The sequence below is a fragment of the Lissotriton helveticus genome, chromosome 3_1, assembly GCF_964261635.1.
Source record: "Lissotriton helveticus chromosome 3_1, aLisHel1.1, whole genome shotgun sequence".
Lineage (NCBI taxonomy): Eukaryota > Metazoa > Chordata > Amphibia > Caudata > Salamandridae > Lissotriton > Lissotriton helveticus.
The window spans coordinates 1344743735-1344765225 of NC_136061.1; the positions used below are offsets into that span (position 1 = coordinate 1344743735).

The 21491-nt window shown below is 46.6% G+C and overlaps 1 protein-coding gene and 1 long non-coding RNA gene across 3 annotated transcripts in view; one reads left to right on the forward strand and one right to left on the reverse strand.

Annotated features, from left to right (window-relative positions):
* The window catches only part of LOC144823464 (uncharacterized), a 243742-nt gene extending 225465 nt beyond the window's left edge, over positions 1 to 18277 (reverse strand). The window contains exons 1-2 of the long non-coding RNA XR_013608799.1: positions 17924 to 18277; positions 5313 to 5411 (exon numbers count right to left, since the gene is read on the reverse strand). This is a non-coding gene — a long non-coding RNA (uncharacterized LOC144823464). The remainder of the gene's footprint in view (positions 1 to 5312; positions 5412 to 17923) is intronic.
* MSANTD2 (Myb/SANT DNA binding domain containing 2) overlaps positions 1 to 21491 on the forward strand; it is a 1072267-nt gene that overhangs the window by 865838 nt on the left and 184938 nt on the right. The window lies entirely within an intron of this gene.

Sequence of the window (21491 nt, forward strand, 5' to 3'; positions counted from 1 at the left end):
CACAGTGTTGTTTTCTCACTGCAGTTAGGTCTGTGGTCACTTGGGAACTACTACCCTGCAGTGTCTTATAATAAATTAAAATATTCTATGGTAGTAAATATTTAACTAAAGAATAAACACAGTTAGTGTTATTTGTACTGCAGCCTGCTACTGCATTGTTACCTGTCTTCAACTCAGTATACATGTTTAAAGCCTGGATCCCCCGAACCAATCGTATTGCAAGCTTCCTTCCCTCGCCTTCTCCTACAGGTCGTCACAACCCATTCACATGCCAAAAGCAAGGTGATCTCTCCCCAGCCCATCTAACATATCTAAAGCTTTAATATGCAGCAATCTGCAAAGGAGTTAAAGCTTCCTCGTTTGACCTTCTCCTATACAAAAAGTTAGAGGCATAGACAATACACATTGGTAAAGGGTTAGAGCACCTCTGAAAGATGACATTTTCCCAGTCCATCGTACGTGTTTAAAAAAAATTAAAATAAATGTTAAGTAAACATTTGTAAATGCACCCTAAATGACTCCCTTTTTCTAAATAATAAACATGTCCGCTTCGGAGCGTTCTGGCTTTTTTTGGCCTCCAAAAGTATTTTAATTATACTGTACACAACTGCTTTGTGCATTAAGAGCTGCACAGTTTGGAGCGGTTGTGTATTCATGGGTTATTAATGTAGGCTTTGCTTTTATGTTCAAGAGCAGCGCTAACATTTTCAAACAAGGATCTTTTTTTAAGTTTAGAAAGCTTTATTGAAACAAATATGCCAAGTAAAACATCAGTACAGAGTCACATTCCATAAGAAAAAAATTGGAGAAATGAAAAAATACAGTATAAGTGTGAATATTTAAAAACAAAATATCCCAAAAAGGGAAAACATAATAAATATACTAAGATAAAAAGCCTTTTTTTGTATTTTGGAAGAGAGAAAGTGAGAAAGGGGGGAAAAGGAAGAAAGAAAGAGAGAGAAGGGGGAGTAAGAAAGGAAAACAGAAATTAGAAGAATAAGTAAAATAAAAGGAAACAATTAAGGCATATTAAGGTACACGTCTGGAAAGAAAATCAGTTAAAGGTAACCATAACAAATCTCTTTTAATCAAAAGAGAGGTAGTCGTAGCATGGGCACGATCAAGTCTATGGTGATGGCATAACAAATTCCACCATGCAGTATAAGAGATCTTTGAGGTATCATTCCAATTCGTAGTAATAATCTGCAAAGAAATAGCTATGAACAGATCTATAAATTTACGAACAGTATGTGAAACATTCCAAATAGGAGAAGAACCACCTAGAAAAATATGAACAATGTCAATGTGTGATTGGAACTTAAGATGTCATTCAGCTTGCACCAAATGTGTTGCCAAAGGGAAAAAACCAATGGACTATGAAAAAACATATGGAACAAATTACTATCGGGATGAGGACAAGACCAACATTGACTAGAATCCAAGGTTTTAAACTTGTATAAGTCGGAAAGGGTAAGGAAAAGTCGATTATAAAAAAAAAAAATAGAGTCTGAGTGGTGCTAGCTGAACAAGATACAGTGTGAATTTTAGACCAGATGGATTCCCAAATAGGAAAGGAAAAATCTTGTGCTAAATCCTTTTCCCATGCAAGTTCAGGTTTGAGGATTTTGTAAATAATAGCAGCTTTGTGTGGGGTGGTGATATCTAATGGAGTGGAATCTAATGGAACAATATCAGATAATGAATTGTGGTACGAGATGAGAAGAGATACGGCTAGTTTAAAATCAGGAAACTGGGAAGAATATGTATTAGATAACTGAAAGGATGAACGAATATCAGAAAAATCCAATAAGGAACCATTAACAAAGATCTTATCTACATACATAATACGTTTGTCAATCCATTCCTTCCAAAAAAGGGCTTTCTTATTGATCTTCAGGGAGTGATTATACCATAACGGGATAAGAGAGTGAGAAAAGGAGGAGCGAAACAAAGAGAGTGAAAGAGCCCTAGAAAGTTTGAAAGTGAGTGAAAGAAATCGTTTAGGGGTTGATATAAGTGAGTAGCAGCAAGGAAAGGGAAAGGCGAAAACTGAGCTAGCTCTAGAGCACTCCATGCAGTGATAGGGGGAGAGGGGGGATCTGCAAGGAATGGCCAGATTTGTTTTAAGGTGAAGGAAGAATGAAAACAAACAAGGTTAGGAAAATCTACACCTCCCATATGTTTAGGTTGCTGAAGGCGAAACAGGGATATTCTGGGCTTACGGTTATTCCAGAGAAAACAAACAAGGATGCGATTAATAAGTGAAAAAAAGTAAGCAGGGAGGGAGATGGGCAGCATAGAGAGATAAAAATTAATAATGGGGAGAAGCATCATTTTGATAGTTGCCAGTCTTCCCCACCAGGATAAGAATAGGGGGGACCAATGCTCTATAAGAGCAGAGAGTTTGGAAAGAATATCTTTATGATTGATTTTGATGGTCTCTCTGATTGAGTTAGCATAGAGGACACCCAAACATTTGATACTCGTAGGATTCCATTCCAAACCGGAGCCTTGAAACATATGTGAAAGACAATGTTTATTAAGAGGTAATACCTCAGACTTATCGATATTCAACTTATATCCAGAGACTGAGGAATATTCATTAAGTAAGGAAAAAAGAGCAGGTAAAGAAGTAAGAGGTTTAGAGATATATAGTAAAATATCATCAGCATAAGCTGTGAATTTGAGATCTAGATTTTTGTAAACAAAACCGGAGTAGGATGTAGAGCACCGAATTTTTTCAAGGAAGGGTCCCAAGGCTAAAATAAAAAGAAGGGGAGACAAAGGACAACCTTGTCTAGTACCCCTATGCAAAGGAAAGTAAGCTGACTGAGCACCATTATCCCAAATAGAGGTAGAGGGGGCTGAATATAATAATTGGATACGTTTAATAATATGGGGACTAAAACCATGCCAACGAAGAGTCCCAAACATAAAATCCCAATTGACCCTGTCAAATGCTTTCTCAGCATCAAGGGGAATTCATTTTAGATGTGAGATGAATGATGTTAAGGAGGGTTCTAGAATTATCCGTGATGGATCTGCCTTTTACAAAGCCAGACTGATAAATGTTGATGAGGTCTGGGACAACAGTATTCAAAAGGGAAGCTAGAATTTTTGCATATATTTTGCAATCCGTGTTGATTAAAGAAATGGGCCGGTAATTTTTGCAGAGAGAGGGATCTTTATCTTTTTTGGGGAGTAAACACAGCATAGCTTGAGTAAAAGAACCTTTGGATTCGCCCATGGAGAGAAAGGAAGCGAACAATGAGGATAAATGTGGTATTAGATAATTCTTAAAATGAAAGTAAAAGCGGACAGTAAAACCGTCGGGCCGGGAGACTTATCTTTGGGTAAAAGAGTGATAGCTTGCAAAATATCCTTCTCAGATATGGGGCATCAAGAGAGGAGAAGTCAATATCAACGGATGAGGTTTTAGGTATGTTTAGAAAGAAAGAGTCAATTTGAGAAGGGGATGGATCGATTCAGGTGTATATAAAGAGGAATAGTACTGAACAAAACAATCAAGAATCTTAGCATCCGTGCTGTGACGATTCCCATGAGCATCAGTAATAACAGCTATGTTGGATTTTTGTTTCTTAATTTTGAGGTAATTTGCAAGAGATCTACCAGCTTTATTGCGCCCTCCATACATTTTAGAATTACATCTTAAAAGGTGATTACAAGCAGCATCATAAGAATATTTATTAAGTTGAAGTTTAGCTTTAATAAGTGAAGAAAGAGCATCAGGAGAGTTAGATGTATAAGAAATATGCTCTAGATCTTTGATCTGTTTAAGGATACGGGAGGATGTGGAAAGGGCATGCTTCTTTTTACGAGAAACAAAGTAAATGATAAAGCCTCTAGCTGAAGCTTTAAAAGCATCCCAGACAAAATGGAATTGAGAGGTGGAGTTAAGATTATTGTGAAAGAATTCTTCCATAAAAAGAGTAAATTGATCGACAAATTGAGGGTCCAGAAGGAGAGAATTATTGAAACGCCAGCGTCAGGAACTGGGAGTAGGTGAAGGTAGATCAATGTCTAAAATAACAGGGGCATGGTCTGAAATAAGAATAGAACCAATTTCAATGTTAGTCTAATATTGAAAAATGTGTTGAGTGAGAAAATATAATCAATTCGGGAATGAGAGGCATGGACAGGAGAAAAAAAGGGAAATTCTAGGGTATCTGGGTGGGACAGTCTCCAGGAGTCAATTAAACCTCTAGAAGAGATTGCTTTATAAAAGGTCTTTTGCATTTTATTAGGAATATATCTGGTCTGAGATTTACGGTCCAAAAAAAGGGTCCATTAACTGATTACAATCACCTCCAACAATTAAATCAACACTGGTATGAGAGGAAAGAAACTTGGGGAAGTCATTCCAAAAAGAGAGATCAATACCATTGGGCCCATAAACATTGCAAAAAGATACATTTGAATTATTAACAGTAACATCTAAATACAACCATCTACCATTCGAATCAGAAATCTCATTTTTTAACTGGAGTGATAGAGATTTGTGAAATAAAATAATAACACCATTCTTATTATTAACTGAGGGCGAACAGAATACATCGCCCACCCATTGTTTACGTAGAGAGGAAAGGTCTTTTTGGGAAAGGTGGGTTTCTTGTAGCAAAGCAACTTGGCATTTCAATCTTGCTAAAAAAGATAAAACCCGTTGTTTTTTAACCGGGTTACGAAGACCTTTAACATTCCAAGATATTACACGAAGACCATTCATTTAAGAAGAAAATGGAAAGATATGCTGAAAGGTAGAAAAAATGAAGAGAGCTGAGATAGAAATAAGCAAAAATATACAGTTTAGAAGAGGAAGGAGAAACTGTTGAAAGAAAAGAATTAAGCCGGAAAGTAGAATACAACATTACCACAATAAGAAAAAAAGAAATAAGTGAATAATGAAAAATATTGAAAGGATTGAAGAGAATCTGGGAAGGAATAACAAAAGGGAATAGAAAAAGGAGAGCAGATTTAAATGAAGAATGCCATGAGGGAAAAAGTAGAGTGAGAGAAGAAATAGAAAGGAAAAGCAAGGAAAGGGAGACCAAAACTCCCCTGAGATAGTGAAGTAAAAAGAATGGCAAAAAGCCAGAGGGCTTTAGCCATACAGGTCAAAAGCGCAAAGAACAATAAAGTGAGAGCGGGAGCAGCAAAGAACAAACAGCCGCACAACAAAAGAAAACATCAAATGTATGGCCTCGAAAAGATTAGATACAGGAAGGGAAGAAAAAAATATACAATTGGGTCAGGAGACCAAACAAGACAATATAGAACAAATGAAGGAGACTTACCAAACAATTGGGGAGGGAAGGCAGCGTACTAGGATGCAAAAATGGACAACGGAACAGCACAATGAGGGGAAGATAAAACCAAAACATTGGAGAAGAGACCTAAAAAACAAGGAGAGAAAAACAATAACATGTTACCATGGGGAACAAAATAACGAGTAGCTATAAAACAACAAGCAAATACACGGAAACATTAAGAACTGCTGTGTTCCATGGAATCTTCTTTGAGTGGTGATAAACTTCCGGAGGTCCGCTGGATCGTCGAAGCTGAAAGTTCTTTCTTTATAAGTCACTTTGAAAAAGCAGGGGTGAATGAGGCCGTATCTGGCATTCATAGATCGTAGTGTAGGGCGTAAATCCAGAAACTCCTTGCCTCGCGCAGCCGTCAGCTTAGAAACATCCTGAGTAAGAAAGATTTTGTGACCAGACCACAGTAACTGCTTGTGCTGTTTAGCAGAGTGAAGAATAGTCATGAGGTCAGAGTAGAGAAGAAAATAAGCGATAATGCCTCTGGTTTAGAAGATGCAGAAGAGTTTTTTGGTCCAAGACGATGCGCCCTTTAAATATTCACATCCAAATGCTTAGGAAGGCCAGTAATAGGTAAGACTTGGGATTTTAAAAATTGTATGATGTCTGACCCCTCCGAATTCTCCGGAATACCATAAATGCGCAGATTATTACGCCTATTACGATTTTCCAAATCCTCGGAGGTTTTCTTGAGAATAGCAACTTCTTTTGTAAAGCTGGCAACCTTAGCAGCAACATCTTGAGCATCACTGATTTGTTGTTCAACATCTGACACCCTTTTATCCAGGTTGGATCACTTTTCGTCCAGTCTCTGTAAGGTAGTGGTGGTGTCAGCCATAAAGGGGCGAATAAGACGTAGCTCCTCCATAATATCCTCTAAGGTGACAGGAAGTGGAGGCTTAGAGGGAGGATCTTTTTTGAGGCGCTTACCAGAGGAAGCGAGGTCCTTGCGTGTAGAAGAAGCTGTATTGGAAGTTGTGTGCATGCTCCACTTTGACGAGAACAGAGAGGAGTAGCGTAGTGGTAGAAGAAAAATAAACCACCAGGGCACATAGGTGATAAACTGACCCAAAAGGCAACAGTAGTCAAGTGGAAGGCACGCAAAGGGGTGTAAACACTCAAAGATTCAGCAAACTGCGAGAGACAGGTAGCGCAATTATATGAACCAAGGGATATATCGCCTGCACCAGTGACGCACAATCACGAGGTAATGCTGAGGTAAAAATAGTGCCAAAAAGCATGTGAAATCAGTCAATTTGAAGAAGTAACAACATTTGCATTAAAAAAAGTAAAGATGAAAAAAGCTGGAGGATCAGAGGCAAGAACAAAGGAAAAAAACGATCATTTTGAAAAAAAACGAGTGGAAAAACAAAAACAAAATGGCGGCCCTTATCGAGTGGGGAGTATTATCGCAAATATCTATGTAATAAAATGCATTTGGAGCCCCAAAAAGCATACCATGATGAGGGGGGGACATCTCCGACGACAATATCCGCCAATTTGCACCAGAAACGCTTGCAGAAAGAGCGTCCTTCTTATCAAGGCGCCACCGAAATCGCGGAGCTCAGGTAGGAGCGGCCATTTTGATCCGCCGCGTCGCGTGCTCTCCAAACAAGGATCTTTTAATATAAGCATCAGCCCAGCACCATATCAGCACAGCACCACCAGTGTGCCACCAACTGCCCATCAGCGCAGCACTAGCACAGCACGACCTTGGCACCAGCACAGTCTCACCTCAGCACCAGCACAACCCCCACCTCAGAATCACCACGCCACAACTCCGCATCACTCTACTACACCTAAGCATCAACACAGCACCACAACCTCATCATCGCGCAGTATCACTACGCACCACCTCAGCACCAGTGCAGCACCACCTCATCATCAGTACAGACCACCACAGCACCATCTCCGCATCATCACATCACCATGCCAGCATCAGCACAGCACTACCTCATCATCACTGCACCAACTGCTCAATCAAATCAGAAAAGGGGGTGGTGATGAACAGAGTGTCTGAATTAAGCAGACCACTCTTACCCAGTCCAAAGATCAGGGCTTGATCCATCACCGTTATTTAGCTCACTTCCCCATCCCAGCTCAGAACCTGGCTATATGCAAATTAGTCTGTCCCTGGCCCAGTGCATCATGGGAACAGGGCAGACCAAACTACCAAGCCAATTCTTCACCAGAAAGGAGACAAGCTTCCGGGGACCAGTTTCTGGCATTGCAGCCGTCGTCGGCCCGGCTTGCTTGAATCCTGAGCTGGGATGGTGCAGTGAGCTAAAAAACGGTGATGGATCAAGCCCTGATCTTTGGACTGGGTAAGAGTGGTCTGCTTAATTCAGACACTCTGTTCATCACCACCCCCTTTTCTGAATCATTTTGTCCACCATAAGCGTGGAAGGGTATACTCAGATGTGAGTCCCTTGCTCATTGCACCATCAGGATTCAAGCAAGCCGGGCCGACGACGGCTGAAATGCCAGAAACCGGTCCCCGGAAGCTTGTTTCCTTCCCAGTATAAGAATTGGCTTGGTAGTTTGGTTTGCCCTGTTCCCATCATGCACTGGGACAGGAACAGACTAATTTGCATGTAGCCAGGTTCTGAGCTGGGATGGTGCAGTGAGCTAAAAAACGGTGATGGATCAAGCCCTGATCTTTGGACTGGGTAAGAGTGGTCTGCCTAATTCAGACACTCTGTTCATCACCACCCCCTTTTCTGAATCATTTTGTCCACCATAAGCGTGGAAGGGTATACTCAGATGTGAGTCCCTTGCTCATTGCACCATCAGGATTCAAGCAAGCCGGGCCGACGACGGCTGAAATGCCAGAAACCGGTCCCCGGAAGCTTGTTTCCTTCCCAGTATAAGAATTGGCTTGGTAGTTTGGTTTGCCCTGTTCCCATCATGCACTGGGACAGGAACAGACTAATTTGCATGTAGCCAGGTTCTGAGCTGGGATGGTGCAGTGAGCTAAAAAACCCTGATCTTTGGACTGGGTAAGAGTGGTCTGCTTAGGGGCGTGGCCAGCAGCATGGCCGACTAGACGTGCCGGCACTGAGCTCCGGCCGAGCCCACTGATTATCCGACTTTACCTATCCCCCAAGACCCAGAAACGCCACCGACGCAGGGAGCTGAAGCCCGGGTACCTGCTCCGGGCCACTGCAGAGCGGAACCGCAGTCGATACCTGCCTGGGCACCGTGTGTACCGGTGGCTCTGCTGCCTCACGGAGATCAAGATGGCGGCCTCGGCGCTCAGATAGAGAGAGGCGCACATTGAGGACCGACGGACCCACACCGCGCTGCCACCGACCCGTGGGGGCTCCGCTGGGTGCTCGGCGGCCGGGCGGACGGCTGCATTCCATCTCCGACGGACATTGAGAAAGAGACAGCGGCGACCACCGACCGCCTCACCCAATATGGCGGCCGGCGTGGAGGCTCCAGGAGTGTAACGGCGGGGTCCCCCTTACTGCTGCCACAGCCGGACAGAGTCTGTGATCGGACACGGGCTCAGGGACGGAGCGAAACGGGGGCCTGCACCGAGGTGAGGAGCTCCGTATCTGCCCGACACGAGGACCAGGGTCAGCCCCTGAAGCGGCGCCCGCCTTCACCAACATGGCGGCCGCGCGCTAGCTGTGCACTGCGGGACGGCGCGTGACTCAAGGACAGCCGCGGAGGCCTGCCAGGAGGGAAAGGGTAGGTCCCTGCCACCTTAGAAACCCTGCGGCCCGCTCGGGAACAGGAGCGACGGGGCGTCACCACGAGCCCTCCGCCACCAGCGCCGCACCACTGCCCTTATACTTGGCGCTCTGGGCCCGAGGCGGTGAGGAGCAAGGAGAGGGCCCGCACGAGTCGCAGGTGAAGATATACTCCCCCCCCCCCCCATGGTGATCGGCGGCAGCGGGAACCCCAGCGGTGGCCGCTGCCGGTGAGGGTCTGTGACCGGGCCTCGGACTCGGAGTCAGGGGGACGGTGGGGCCCCCATCACAAGGGCCTGGCTTGGTCTGACTGGATCCGGGAAGGGGACCACCCTCCACCAACGCGGAGGCGCACAATTGAGGACACTGGGGTGAAGGCGGTCGAGCCACAGAAGACCACTGGGGGCCTGCCGGGGGTGTGGTGACAGGGCCCTGCTGCCATAGAGCCCGGTGGCCCGCACGGGAAGGGAGGCGGCTGGTCGACGCCGCTGGACCTCCACTCGCGGCGCTGCACCGCCTGTGCCCACGCCCTGAGATCCGTGCTTGAGACGGTAAGATCCTCGGGGAACTGAAACAAATCCACCCCGCGAGCCGTGAGCAGAGGATCGGCCCCCACCCCCCCCCCCCCTCCAGGGAGTGCACGCGGGCCCTGGCCCAGAGACTCTCAGGATCACAATTAGGGGCCGCCCAAGGGCATTGCGCTGTCGAGGAGCTACTTCATTCTGCCTCTGTTCCCGGCGCACGGCCGAGCCCAGCGGTACCGCAGAGGGAGGCAGGTTCATCCCAGAAGCCCCGGGCCTCTAGACAACACAGCTATGGGCAAGAACGCAACGACACCCAAGACCAAGAGGCAGGGCACGATGGACAATTTCGCTGCTCCGCGACCCACGGTGGAACAACGGCCCGTGCAATCAGGCGCACGCAATGACACGGACATGCTGCTGGAGGCCATCCAGGCGTCTAGAACGGACATCCAAGCTTCACGAGCGGCCTTGGAAACCAAAATCGGGGAGGTAGGATCCGAGGTTACGCTGCTACGCCAGGACTTTCGAAACTTGACCGACAGGGTCACGGTGACCGAGTCAAGGTTGACGGACACTGAGAAATCGGTCTCTGAGCTGAGGAAAGACATGGCAGAGCTCCAGGCCTCCCACCGTCAACTTCTGTGGAAGGTGGATGATGCCGAAAACAGGTCAAGGCGGAACAACCTGCGCTTCGTGGGCTTTAGAGAAGGGATTGAAGAAAGGAGTATGACCGCCTTCCTCCTCGACTGGCTCAAAAAGACCTTCCCTACGGCGCGGTTTTCCCCGTGTTTTATCATAGAGAGGGCACACAGGGCGCTCCTGGCCAAACCACCGGAGGGTGCGAGACCACGACCGGTCATAGCCCGGTTTCTGAACTTTGCCGATAGAGATCTGATATTGCGAGAAGCCAGGACACTGGGTGAGATCCGTTTTGAAAACACCACCATAATGATCTTCCCGGACTACAGTCAGGAAGTTTCTAAACAACGCCGCTCCTTTGACGCCGTAAAAGCAAAGCTGAGGTCCCTCAACATCCAGTATATGCTCCTCTTCCCGGCCAAGTTAAAGGTCATCTATCAGGACAAGTCCATCTTCTTTGCACACCCGGACGACGCGTGGCAATGGCTGGAGGAGCGACCTATCCTGAATAGTAGGGAGGCGGCGGGCCGGGCGGTGCTGGACCGGTCACTGCGAGAACGACCGACATGGGAGAGGCCGAAGCCGCAAAGACGGAGACTGAGGAGGACACAGCGCAAGACGCCGCAAACTCCATACAGGACAAGCACCCTGCAGGACAGGAGGCGAGGCAGGTCCGCGTCACCGGGTACCGACTCCGTGGCAGGCTCGAGGCTTGGTAGCCTGAGAAATGGAATCCGCTCTGAAGACGACGACATGGAGGAATCGGAGGGCCGCGCATCCGGAGAAGAGGAGGATGATTCAAGGAGTGATTCGTTGCACCCTCTGGCCAAAGAAATCCAGCAGCTGGAGCAAGACTCTGCAGGTCGTGAGGGACAGATGGACACACAAGACTCACACTCGTGAACAATGATGCACTGGGAAAGGGAAAAGATTACGGCTCGGCGATGCAGAGCAAGCAAGTTGGCACCCCCCCTTGTACTGTTCTTTGTGTTTTTAGCACTGGTTGCGGTTTATTGAGGGTGGGATGTGTGGGAGGGTGACAGGCCTACTCCCGTGGATAGTTGAGACCCGGATGGGGATGCAACTGGAAGGGGAGGGAGGTGGGGTGGGGGGAGCGGGATGGGGTTCTGTTACCATGTTACCCCACGTTGGGGTTGTTGAGAGTGTTGGGGAGGGAGGGGGGAAGTGTGTCACACAACAGCAGCAGCGAGTTCGGGAAAGCTTACCCTTGCTACCATCCCGGCCCTGGGGCCTGGTGCTGGATAGTCCTCCGGTGAAACAATGGCGAGTACACTAGCTACACCTCACGGTGAAGGCGCTGGGGTTAAGGCGCTAACCTGGAACGTAAACGGACTGGGTTCCAAAATTAAGAGGAGCCTGGTTACTGCATATATTAAGCGAGTAGCACCTGACATCATTTTCCTTCAGGAAACACATTTGAGGGGGAACCGCTGTGCCTTTTTAGCGCGAGGGCAGTACACAGTTCTGGCACACGCGGGATACACCATGGACTCACGGGGCACGGCAATCCTAGTTAGGAAAACAGCACCTTTCACAGTCACTCGTTCATGGTTGGACCCACAGGGCTCGTTTGCCGGGGTGCAGGGGACATGGAGGAGGCGCAGGTACACTCTACTGTCGGTATATGCTCCACCCAAATTACAGACACGAACAATGCAGGAGATCACGGCCATTCTGCTAGACACGGCGGACACGATACAGATTGTGGGGGGGGATTTCAATGACGTGATGTGCACTACGCGTGATAGATCTGGGACCCCCCACACAGTGGCCACAGAGACGGCTTTGGCGCGCAGAATGGACACGATCGGTCTTACTGACGTTTGGCGGTGGCTACATCCCGCCCACGTGGCTTACTCATTTTACTCTGGGGCCCACAAGGTCTTCTCTAGGCTAGATTACATTTTCGCATCGAGACAGGAGCTTTCGGCGGGAGACGAGGCAGACTATAGGGCGAGGGGTATCTCGGACCATTCTCCGCTGTTCGTACATATAGGTCGGGGTAGGGGGAGAGGTCAGGCTCAGTGGCATATGTCGCCATGGGATCTACAGACTCCTGAAATTCTAGGGGGCATAAGGGCGGATATCAAAGTTTTTCTGGCCGAAAATGAGGGATCGGTACAGTCCGGGGTGACACTGTGGGAAGCCATGAAAACGGTATTGAGGGATCGCTTCCAATCCAGGGTAGGGGAGGCCAGAAGGAAACGCACGGAAGCCATAGCGAGGGAGGAGGCAAACATCTTGACCCGGGAGGCTGAATACCACAGAACGAAGGAGGAGGTAGATCTCAGAATACTGCTAGACACTCAAAGGCTGTATAGAGAGCTAAGCACGGACGAGGCGCGTACACAGGCGTTGGCCACCCTGCATCGCTTGTACGATGTTGGCGATAAATCTGGCAAACTCATGGCATGGTTGAGCAGGCGCGAGAGAGCTGCCAGGTGGGTGGATTGGGTTGAGCTCCCTAGTAAGGCGCGGGCGTCCACAGACGGCGCTATAGCAGAGGCCTTTGCGACCTATTTTGAAGACTTCTACAGGGCGAGAGACCTAGGTGACTGCGAGGTGGTGCAATCGTTCCTGGGTAGAGTGGAAGTTCCGCAGTTGACCCCTGAAGATAGCGAGGCTTTGGAGGCCGACCTGTCCCTAGATGAAATTGCAGAGGCGATGGCTGCCCTGAAACCGGGGAAGGCTCCGGGACCAAATGGTTTCCCGGCAGAGTTCTTCAAACGAACGGGGGACCTCCTTTCGCACCACATGAAGTCGCTGTATGCGGGTGCGTTTGCCTCCGGAGGCCTCCCGCCAGACCTGGCCCTGGCTACCATAATCCCGATCCACAAGGAAGGCAAGCCCCGTGGAGACTGTTCCTCCTATCGCCCAATCTCGTTGTTAAATACTGAGACTAAAATCCTGGCCACTATTCTTGCACGGCGCTTACGACAGGTAATCACGGGCCTGATCCACCCGGACCAGTCCGGGTTCCTGCCGGACAGGGCCACCAAACTCAACCTGCGGCGCACCCACAACTGGCTCCAAGAGGTCTGTGACAGGAGGGAGCCGCATTGGTTCCTCTCCTTGGACGCGGAGAAAGCGTTTGATGCGGTCCACTGGCCTTTCCTAATGGGGACCCTTGAACGGTTTGGGTTTGGGCCCAAGTTCCAGCGCTGGGTGAAACTTCTATACTCGAAACCTAGGGCTAGAGTGCGCATAAATGGGCGAATGTCGAGAGAGTTCGCGATAGAGCGGGGGACGCGACAGGGGTGTCCGCTGTCCCCACTCCTTTTTACCCTCACGATCGAGATCCTTGCGATCCGTATCCGGCTCAACCGAGATGTGACTGGCTTCCACTGGGGGGAATCGGCCACTGAACAGGAGAAGATCTCCCTTTACGCCGATGATGTGCTGTTGTACGTGACCGACCCGGCTACGACGATACCGGCCTTATTCAGGGAACTGGACGACTTTGGGGCGGTAGCCGGACATACTATAAACTGGCATAAGTCGGTCCTCTACGACCCACAAGGTGCCCCGCGAGGGGAGGAGTTGCCTGAGCTGCTCATTCACACCACGGCAGGCTTCCGGTACCTGGGGGTCTTTATCACCAGAGATAAGCGGCGCTCCTACACGGACAATGTCGAGAGAGTTTTGGTGGCGGCAAAGGCGGAGATGGATAGGTGGAGGCCGCTCCCGCTCACCATTTTGGGCAGGGCTGCCCTGTATAAAATGATCCTACTCCCAAAGTTTTTATACGCCCTGCAAAATGAGTATTATCCCCTCCCGGCTCTGACATTGCGGAAAATCCACACCGATCTTCGCTCCTTCTTGTGGCTGGGGAAGCAGTCCCGGGTGGCACTCACGACTATGCAGCGCCACCAATATAGTGGGGGTCTCTCATTGCCAAATTTGGAGGCCTACTACTGGGCGGAACACCTCACCCCGATCAACGATTGGCTACACGCCCCGGCTGACCACCCCACCTATGCACTAGAGAGATCTAAATGGGGAAATAAGACGGTGCTCCACTTTTTATATGGGGGGAGGGGAGGCCGCCGGCTTCTCCCCGCGACTAGGATTACCCTGACGGCGTGGCGCAGAGCGTCGGTTAGAATGGGCTGGCATGAAAGGCTCACCCGCCAAACCCCCCTATGGGCATGTAGGTGGCTGACTGAACTGAACAAGTTGCGCGGGTTTCAAAGGTGGGATGACATTGGCATCTCCACAGTTGGGGATGTCATAGCAAAGGGGGAACTTAAAACCTTCCAAGCACTGCAGCAGGAATTTGGACTCCAGAGAACCCAATACTACAAATACATACAGCTGCGACATGCATGGGGAGCCCAACACATATCTCTCACTGACATTCCCCAGTTTGCACCACTTGAGGGCCGCCTACTGCAAGAACAGATACAGAGGGGGGCGGTATCCATGACCTACAAAACACTGACAAATAACATGTTGGGTACTCTGCAGGCCCTCAGGGAGAGGTGGGAGGCAGATGTGGGCACGCTGGAGGACCTGGACTGGGAACTCATACTTATGCACCCCCGAGAAGTGGCCATAAAATCGAGGCTTCGCCTCATTCAGTTTAAGGTCCTCCATCGGGCATACTTTGACAGGGTGAGGCTTTTCCGAATGGGGAGGGTTAACAACACCACCTGTCTACGATGCCAGCACCAAACGGGCGACTTCTTCCACATCATCTGGGAATGCACAGTGATACAGGAATATTGGGACGAGGTTTTCACTGAATTGAGCGCGATACTGGAGGTGGAGATACCCAGGGACCCCAAACTGGCGCTCTTGGGAATGTCCACGGAGGTGGATATCACGAGATACTTGCTCATTTTTCTGCTGCTGGCCCTGGTGGTAGCAAAAAGGGACATTGCAAGATTATGGGGGGCGCCTGGGAAACCAAATCTCGAGGAATGGAGAAGAGGTTTAGATATGTATATGGCAGCTGAACGAGTTACGTATAAAGCTAGGGGGTGCCCCCGGAAATTTAGAAAAATATGGGCCAAGTGGAGGCACTACCATGGACTAGAGTAGGTGGGCGGGACCGGTGGGTGAAGTGGGTGGGTGGTAGGATGAAGCGCAGAGAGGGGGCGTATGTTGCTGATTCCAGTATGTGTACCCTTGAAGGCTACGGGCCATGGGGATTGCCTATACTCAATGTCACACAACTTAGAGGACCGAGAGAGCCATGAGGGTCGGGGGGGGGGAGTGGTTGGAAGGGCCCATGCTGCTGGGGAGGGGGGGGGAGGGCGGGTAGGGGGGGGGCTTCGAGGAGAAGTCTCTCAGTTACTGCCTTTCCTTATAGTTGATGGGGGGGGGGGGGGGAGTTCGGGGTGAAAATAAAAACAAGTTCGTCAGGATGAATGCAATGTAAATGACTATTTCAAAAGTTGCGTAAAGGCGGGTAGAGCGGAATGTTGACGCTCTCCCGCGATGTCTTGTTCCTGGTGCTTATAATTCGCCTGATGCAACAATAAAAAGAATTTATAAAAAAAAAAAAAAAAGGTTGAGCTGTCTTCTAACTGCAATCTAGATTGTCTGTAATTTCTGAATCATAAGAACGGATGCTCCGAAGTATACACTGTTGCCATAGTGTAGAATGTAGAGTAGTATGTTGATGGTGCCTTGTACAATACAAAATAAACTTAAATAAGCAAAAAAAAAAAAAATAAATAAATAAATAAAAAAAGAGTGGTCTGCTTAATTCAGACACTCTGTTCATCACCACCCCCTTTTCTGAATCAAGCAAATCAGGGCAGCAGCACCTTAGCATCAGCACAGCACCACCTCGGCATCAGCACATCACCTCTGCGTTAGCACACCACCACAAGAGCACCACTAAAGCACCACCTCAGCAGCAGTGCATCCCAAACTCAGCATCAGCACAGCACCACCTCAGCATTAGCACACCATCAACTAAGCTCCAGCGCAGCACCACCTCAGCATCAGCACAGCAACACCTCATCAGTACACCACCACTACTGCACCACCAACTCTGCACCAGCGCAGCACCACCTCATCATCAGCACACACTACTTAAGCAGCACCATCTCCGCATCAGCATAGCACTACCTCATCTCTTCACCACCAGTGCACCACCAAATCAGCGCAGTACCAGCTCAGCACCAGTGCAGCACCGCCTGGGCATCAACAGAGCCCCACCTCAGCACCAGCGCAGCCATAATTCAGCACCAGCATAACTCAAAGCAATTCAGCACAAACGCAGCACCACTTCAGCATCAGTGCAGCACCAAATCAGCATCACTTCAGAAAAACACTCAGCACCACTGCACACTCCACTACACCTAAGCACCAATACAACCACCCACTTCAGTATCACTAAGCATCCTAGCTTTAAAACATTGCCAAAGCCAATAGCTCTGGCTAAGCTCTTATAAGGTCACAAAGGCGTGTCTCCTTATTCAGCACATCAAACTGTAACAGTCTCACCTTCCTCTTTACTTTCTCAAACATGCATTCCCATTAGATAATTACAGTTATCATAAACAAAAGTGCCACTCAATGGAAACTGCAATGAGGGATCCTTTTCAGTATACTCAAACCACAAATACAAAAACAATCCAGTCTCCATCCCTTGTTTAGTCATCATCTTCCATGCTGGAGTTCCTTCTACTGGACATGGCTGTACTTCATCTACATATGTATTCACACCACACAGTTTGCTACAGCTACCACCCATTTTTTCAATACTTCTATAAGATAATTGTTTTAGTGCAATAATGGTGAATCTGTTGTATGTACTTCATTGGATAAAACAATTATCATAAAAGCATGTACATCCTAAATTCATATTTTTAAAAGCATCATAATACAATACAACATAATAAATGAATCCAACTGAACATTATATAACATGTTAAAAATATGTACGACAGGATCATTAAAAGGCTGTTAAATGGCCATAAAAGCAATGCATCAAGCGACGGACGGGGGCACTACCTGGCTGCTACTTTTCGCTTGGAGCTTTGATCTTATTAGCCATGCGCAGCCCAGATACGTTGCTACACCACAGACCAAGGTGAGGGAGGACGTATCAGTTTTTAAAATACGTAGTGCCACCCGATAGTTATTGGAACCAAGCTTTTTGCAGACGGGTTTAAGCCATTTAGTTTTAGCCGTCCTGTAAGCTGGGCACGCGAAAAGGAAATGGGCGGTAGACTCATTGGGAGCTGCGCAGCCTGGACAAGAAGCAGATGATGGATAACGCCGCTTCTAGGCTGCTGTTGTTTCGTTTATCGGAAGGGTCCCAATTCTCAACTTCATATAGAGCGCCCTGTCCCTTGGAATTTGGATGAAATCTAAAAAGGGTTCAAGTTTCCGGACAGGTTTGTGTTCCATGAACCGCTCAGTAAGATTCCCTAAGTTGGAATTACACATCTCTTCTACCTGTACCCATTTCCAGTATGCACTTTTAATGGTGAATCTTCTTTGTCACAATGCAAATGTTCCCGTCACACCATTAGCCACTAAAAGTCAACATGTTGGACTTTCACATAATATTTTAGTGTCACAATTCAAATGCTTCCTGTCACACCACAAACCACTAAAAACCAGAAACTTATGAGATTTTCACATGCCAAAGTACAATACACTGTACTGTCCCTATGGCCATAATTATCATTAGACATCTCTTATACCATTTCACATCATTACATCCATCAATGGTATTCCTTACCAGGTCTCAATGACAGTGTTGCCTCTGAGTTCTTTGGATCAACCCGAGTCAACCTTCTGTCTCGGGCACCAGTGATCTCCTCAATCTGCGACCATTATAAACGCGATCCCCTCTGCGGATACGTACTTCGAAGTCAGCCGGTGCTCCAAACAGACCCTTGACTGCAGCTCCTTCTGGACCGACTCGATTGACTTGATGGATCCCGGACGAGCCCCCAGTTTATTTAGTACAAATCAGGTACCCTTGGCTGTTAATGAGAAAGCAACCAAACAGTCATGAGGTATATTTATTTAAACTTAAGCTTGAGAGATACAAAGCAGTTGGCTTCCAAGTATACTCTACCAGATGCAGTTGGTGCAATCTTTTTATGCTCTTTGAACTTCATTGACCAATTGTGAAATAGCTGAGTGAGACATTTATGCACATTATAGATTTTAAGCTTAACAAAACACTAAGCGGAATCTTATCAAAGCATGAATACATTCTCACAGTGCTGGGGGCAGGTTCAGTTTCGACATCTGCTGTTTGTCGTCCTTTCTTATCTACCTAATCCTTCAATTCTTGAAAGCAAAGGGAAAGCTAACCAGAATAAACAGTTCATGGACTTTTACCCTCCTCGGCCTTCGTGCAAAATCCAAGGTTGTACATCCTGCATTGCTCATGAAGTCACTGTGATAACACATGTTACAACAGTTGCTCAATATTACATTTATGTTCCTACATGCCTCCGAGTTATGTCTAATAATCAATACAATCTACGTTAATTAATAACAATTAAAGGGTTGAAGGAGGGTGTCCGAAAGAGAAACGACTCTACACCATAGAATTTCATACCATCATTGAAATTATATTTCACTTTTATTTTTTCAACAGTCAATAAATATTTCTACACGTAGTGTTGCAAAATTAAGTGCAAAAGTGACCCAAAGTGTAATGTGAGAACCAGAAAGGTACAGACCATTATACAAAATCAATAACACAAAATGAAATACAGGGTTTCTAAAAAGGAATAATGTACAAGAAAAAAAAACCCACCCACAAGTAATTAATAATTGCAATAATCAATGTAACAATGGCTATCGAGAATCATAGGCACTGTTTGTAAGGTTTGTTTTCTGGGGGCGTCGACGGCGTTTCGACCCAAGCAGTATACTGGGTCTCGTCAGGACTGGGCAATGTGGGACTTCTGTGAAATAGGAGTGAGAAATTAGGGTATAGGAATACTACTTTTAACGCTATAGTTTGATAATTTTGGGTTGTTGAGAGGCAAGAGTACTAGTTACCTGGACGTGTATGAAGCACGTGGACAGGATAATGAAATGAGAGGGTAACCACCATGCGTGAATCATAAAAATAATGCACTTACAGTTGACCCAGCCGGGTGCTGTTGTTTGATGTTTAAAAAGAAAGGAGACTGATTAGATTCACATTTCTTTGGAGCCCGTTTTATTTAGAAGTGAAGGTGTTAAATACATAACCCAACTTACCACTGTAGTGGTGCAGTCAAGAGAAATCGACGAGTAGAACTGGATATGTCTAAGAGCTTGCAAAATGATAGGACAGGACGATACTTTAAAAAATATACATAACAAGCAATCAGTGTCGGTGCTAAAATAAATACACTGATGTTTTATAAGGGACAAGGAGAAGATCTTACCAAGTAAAACGGATTCACGTAGTGTATAACTTGTTTGGGCGGCGTCTGGCAATTGCCGAGTTAGTAGAATTGGGGACGCCTCAGAGATATTGCTCAATGGCAACAACGAGCCGGGCCGATACCTTCGGGAATAAAGTACGAATCAGAACACATATCGAATTACATGTGCAATGCTATGAGGCCCACAGAGTTGAGGCTGTCTTACCCGATGGATTACAATTTGGCGTACTCTCTGAATCACTCGCGAACTCTTCCGGAATAGGATTTTAGTCTCTAGCGGGAGCAGCGTGATTACGTGCAATTATTTCTTAGACGCAGGGAACGTGAAGAGAGCGGAAAGCTCGATCTTCACTTACACAAGGGCTTTCATGGACAGAATAGAGCCCAGTGCAATGGATAAAGTAGTGGCATATCGTATCGAGTACGCCGGGCAATTGTGGAATTATTCTGATACATAACTGTAACTGCAAATGCGTTAGGTTAATGTAGTTTAGGAACAAGAATTGTAATTTAGGGAAAATTTACAAAGTAATAACAATTAGATAAATATAATTGGAAATACATCATATTAGTACATAGACATTGCAATGGGGACAGGGAAAGTGTTATTGTTAATAATTCAGAGAATTGAAAAGGTCAAGTCCAATATTACATGCATGTTGTATAAAGCGATCTAACATTTATCACATCAATATACTCAATATAATCAAATCTTAGAAATGCAGAGACAGAGTGACCATCAGTTTACCAATAATTCGCAGTTTCTTCAATTTTCTATTTATTGAGGGAGGGAGGTTACATAGCCTCTCCATTCGTCAGCAGAATTCAGACCATGACTTATAGAATTGACTTTGTCAATCCAATGGCATTCCCGTCTTTGCAATATTTGTGCAATATTTCCACCTCTCTCCGGCAACTTCGCAATGTCGATTACTTGCCATTTCATTTCCTCCGTCGTGTGTTTTTTGTCCAGGAAATGTTGAACCAGTGGAGCAGTGACCACAGATCTTCTAATGCGACTTCGGTGCTGACTTATTTTGGCTTTGATAGGTTGCTGGGTTTGCCCAATATCGGGCAAACCACATGGACACCAGATGCAGTACACCACATTTCGGGTGTTACAATTGGAAAAAAAGTCAAGTTTGTGTTCCGACTCACCATATTTGAACACATTTGTGTTTTCAGTCAGAGGACATATGATACAATTACCGCATCTATGGTGACCAACAATTGGGGGGAAGGCCCCCATGCTGCCTCCAACGTACCAGATTTTTTAGTGATTTTAGTGGAGGATCTCACCTGATGATCCTTGATGTTCTTAGCCCTTTTGTTTGCAAATAGGGGAGTTTCAAACGCGGGATCTATGCTTTTAATAATTTCCCAATGTTTAATAATTGCTTTCCTGATTTTGTTAGTATGTACACCAAAGGTTGTTACACACACAATTTTTGATGTCTGTTTTTTTGGTTTAGATAGAAGTAGTTCCTCCCTAGGACAGTACCACGCTTGTTTGAGCGGCCTTTTCATTATTTTCTTAGGGTAACCTCTGAGTAACAATTTCTTTTTTAGTACTTCTGCTTCTTCAAAGTAATGTTCCTTCCAGGCACAGTTGCGACGTATACGCAAAAATTGCCCGAAAGGAAGACCATCTCTCAGAGCCCTTGGATGAAAGCAGTCTCCTTTCTTTTTAAACATCAAACAACAGCACCCGGCTGGGTCAACTGTAAGTGCATTATTTTTATGATTCACGCATGGTGGTTACTCTCTCATTTCATTATCCTGTCCACGTGCTTCATACACGTCCAGGTAACTAGTACTCTTGCCTCTCAACAACCCAAAATTATCAAACTATAGCGTTAAAAGTAGTGTTCCTATACCCTAATTTCTCACTCCTATTTCACAAAAGTCCCA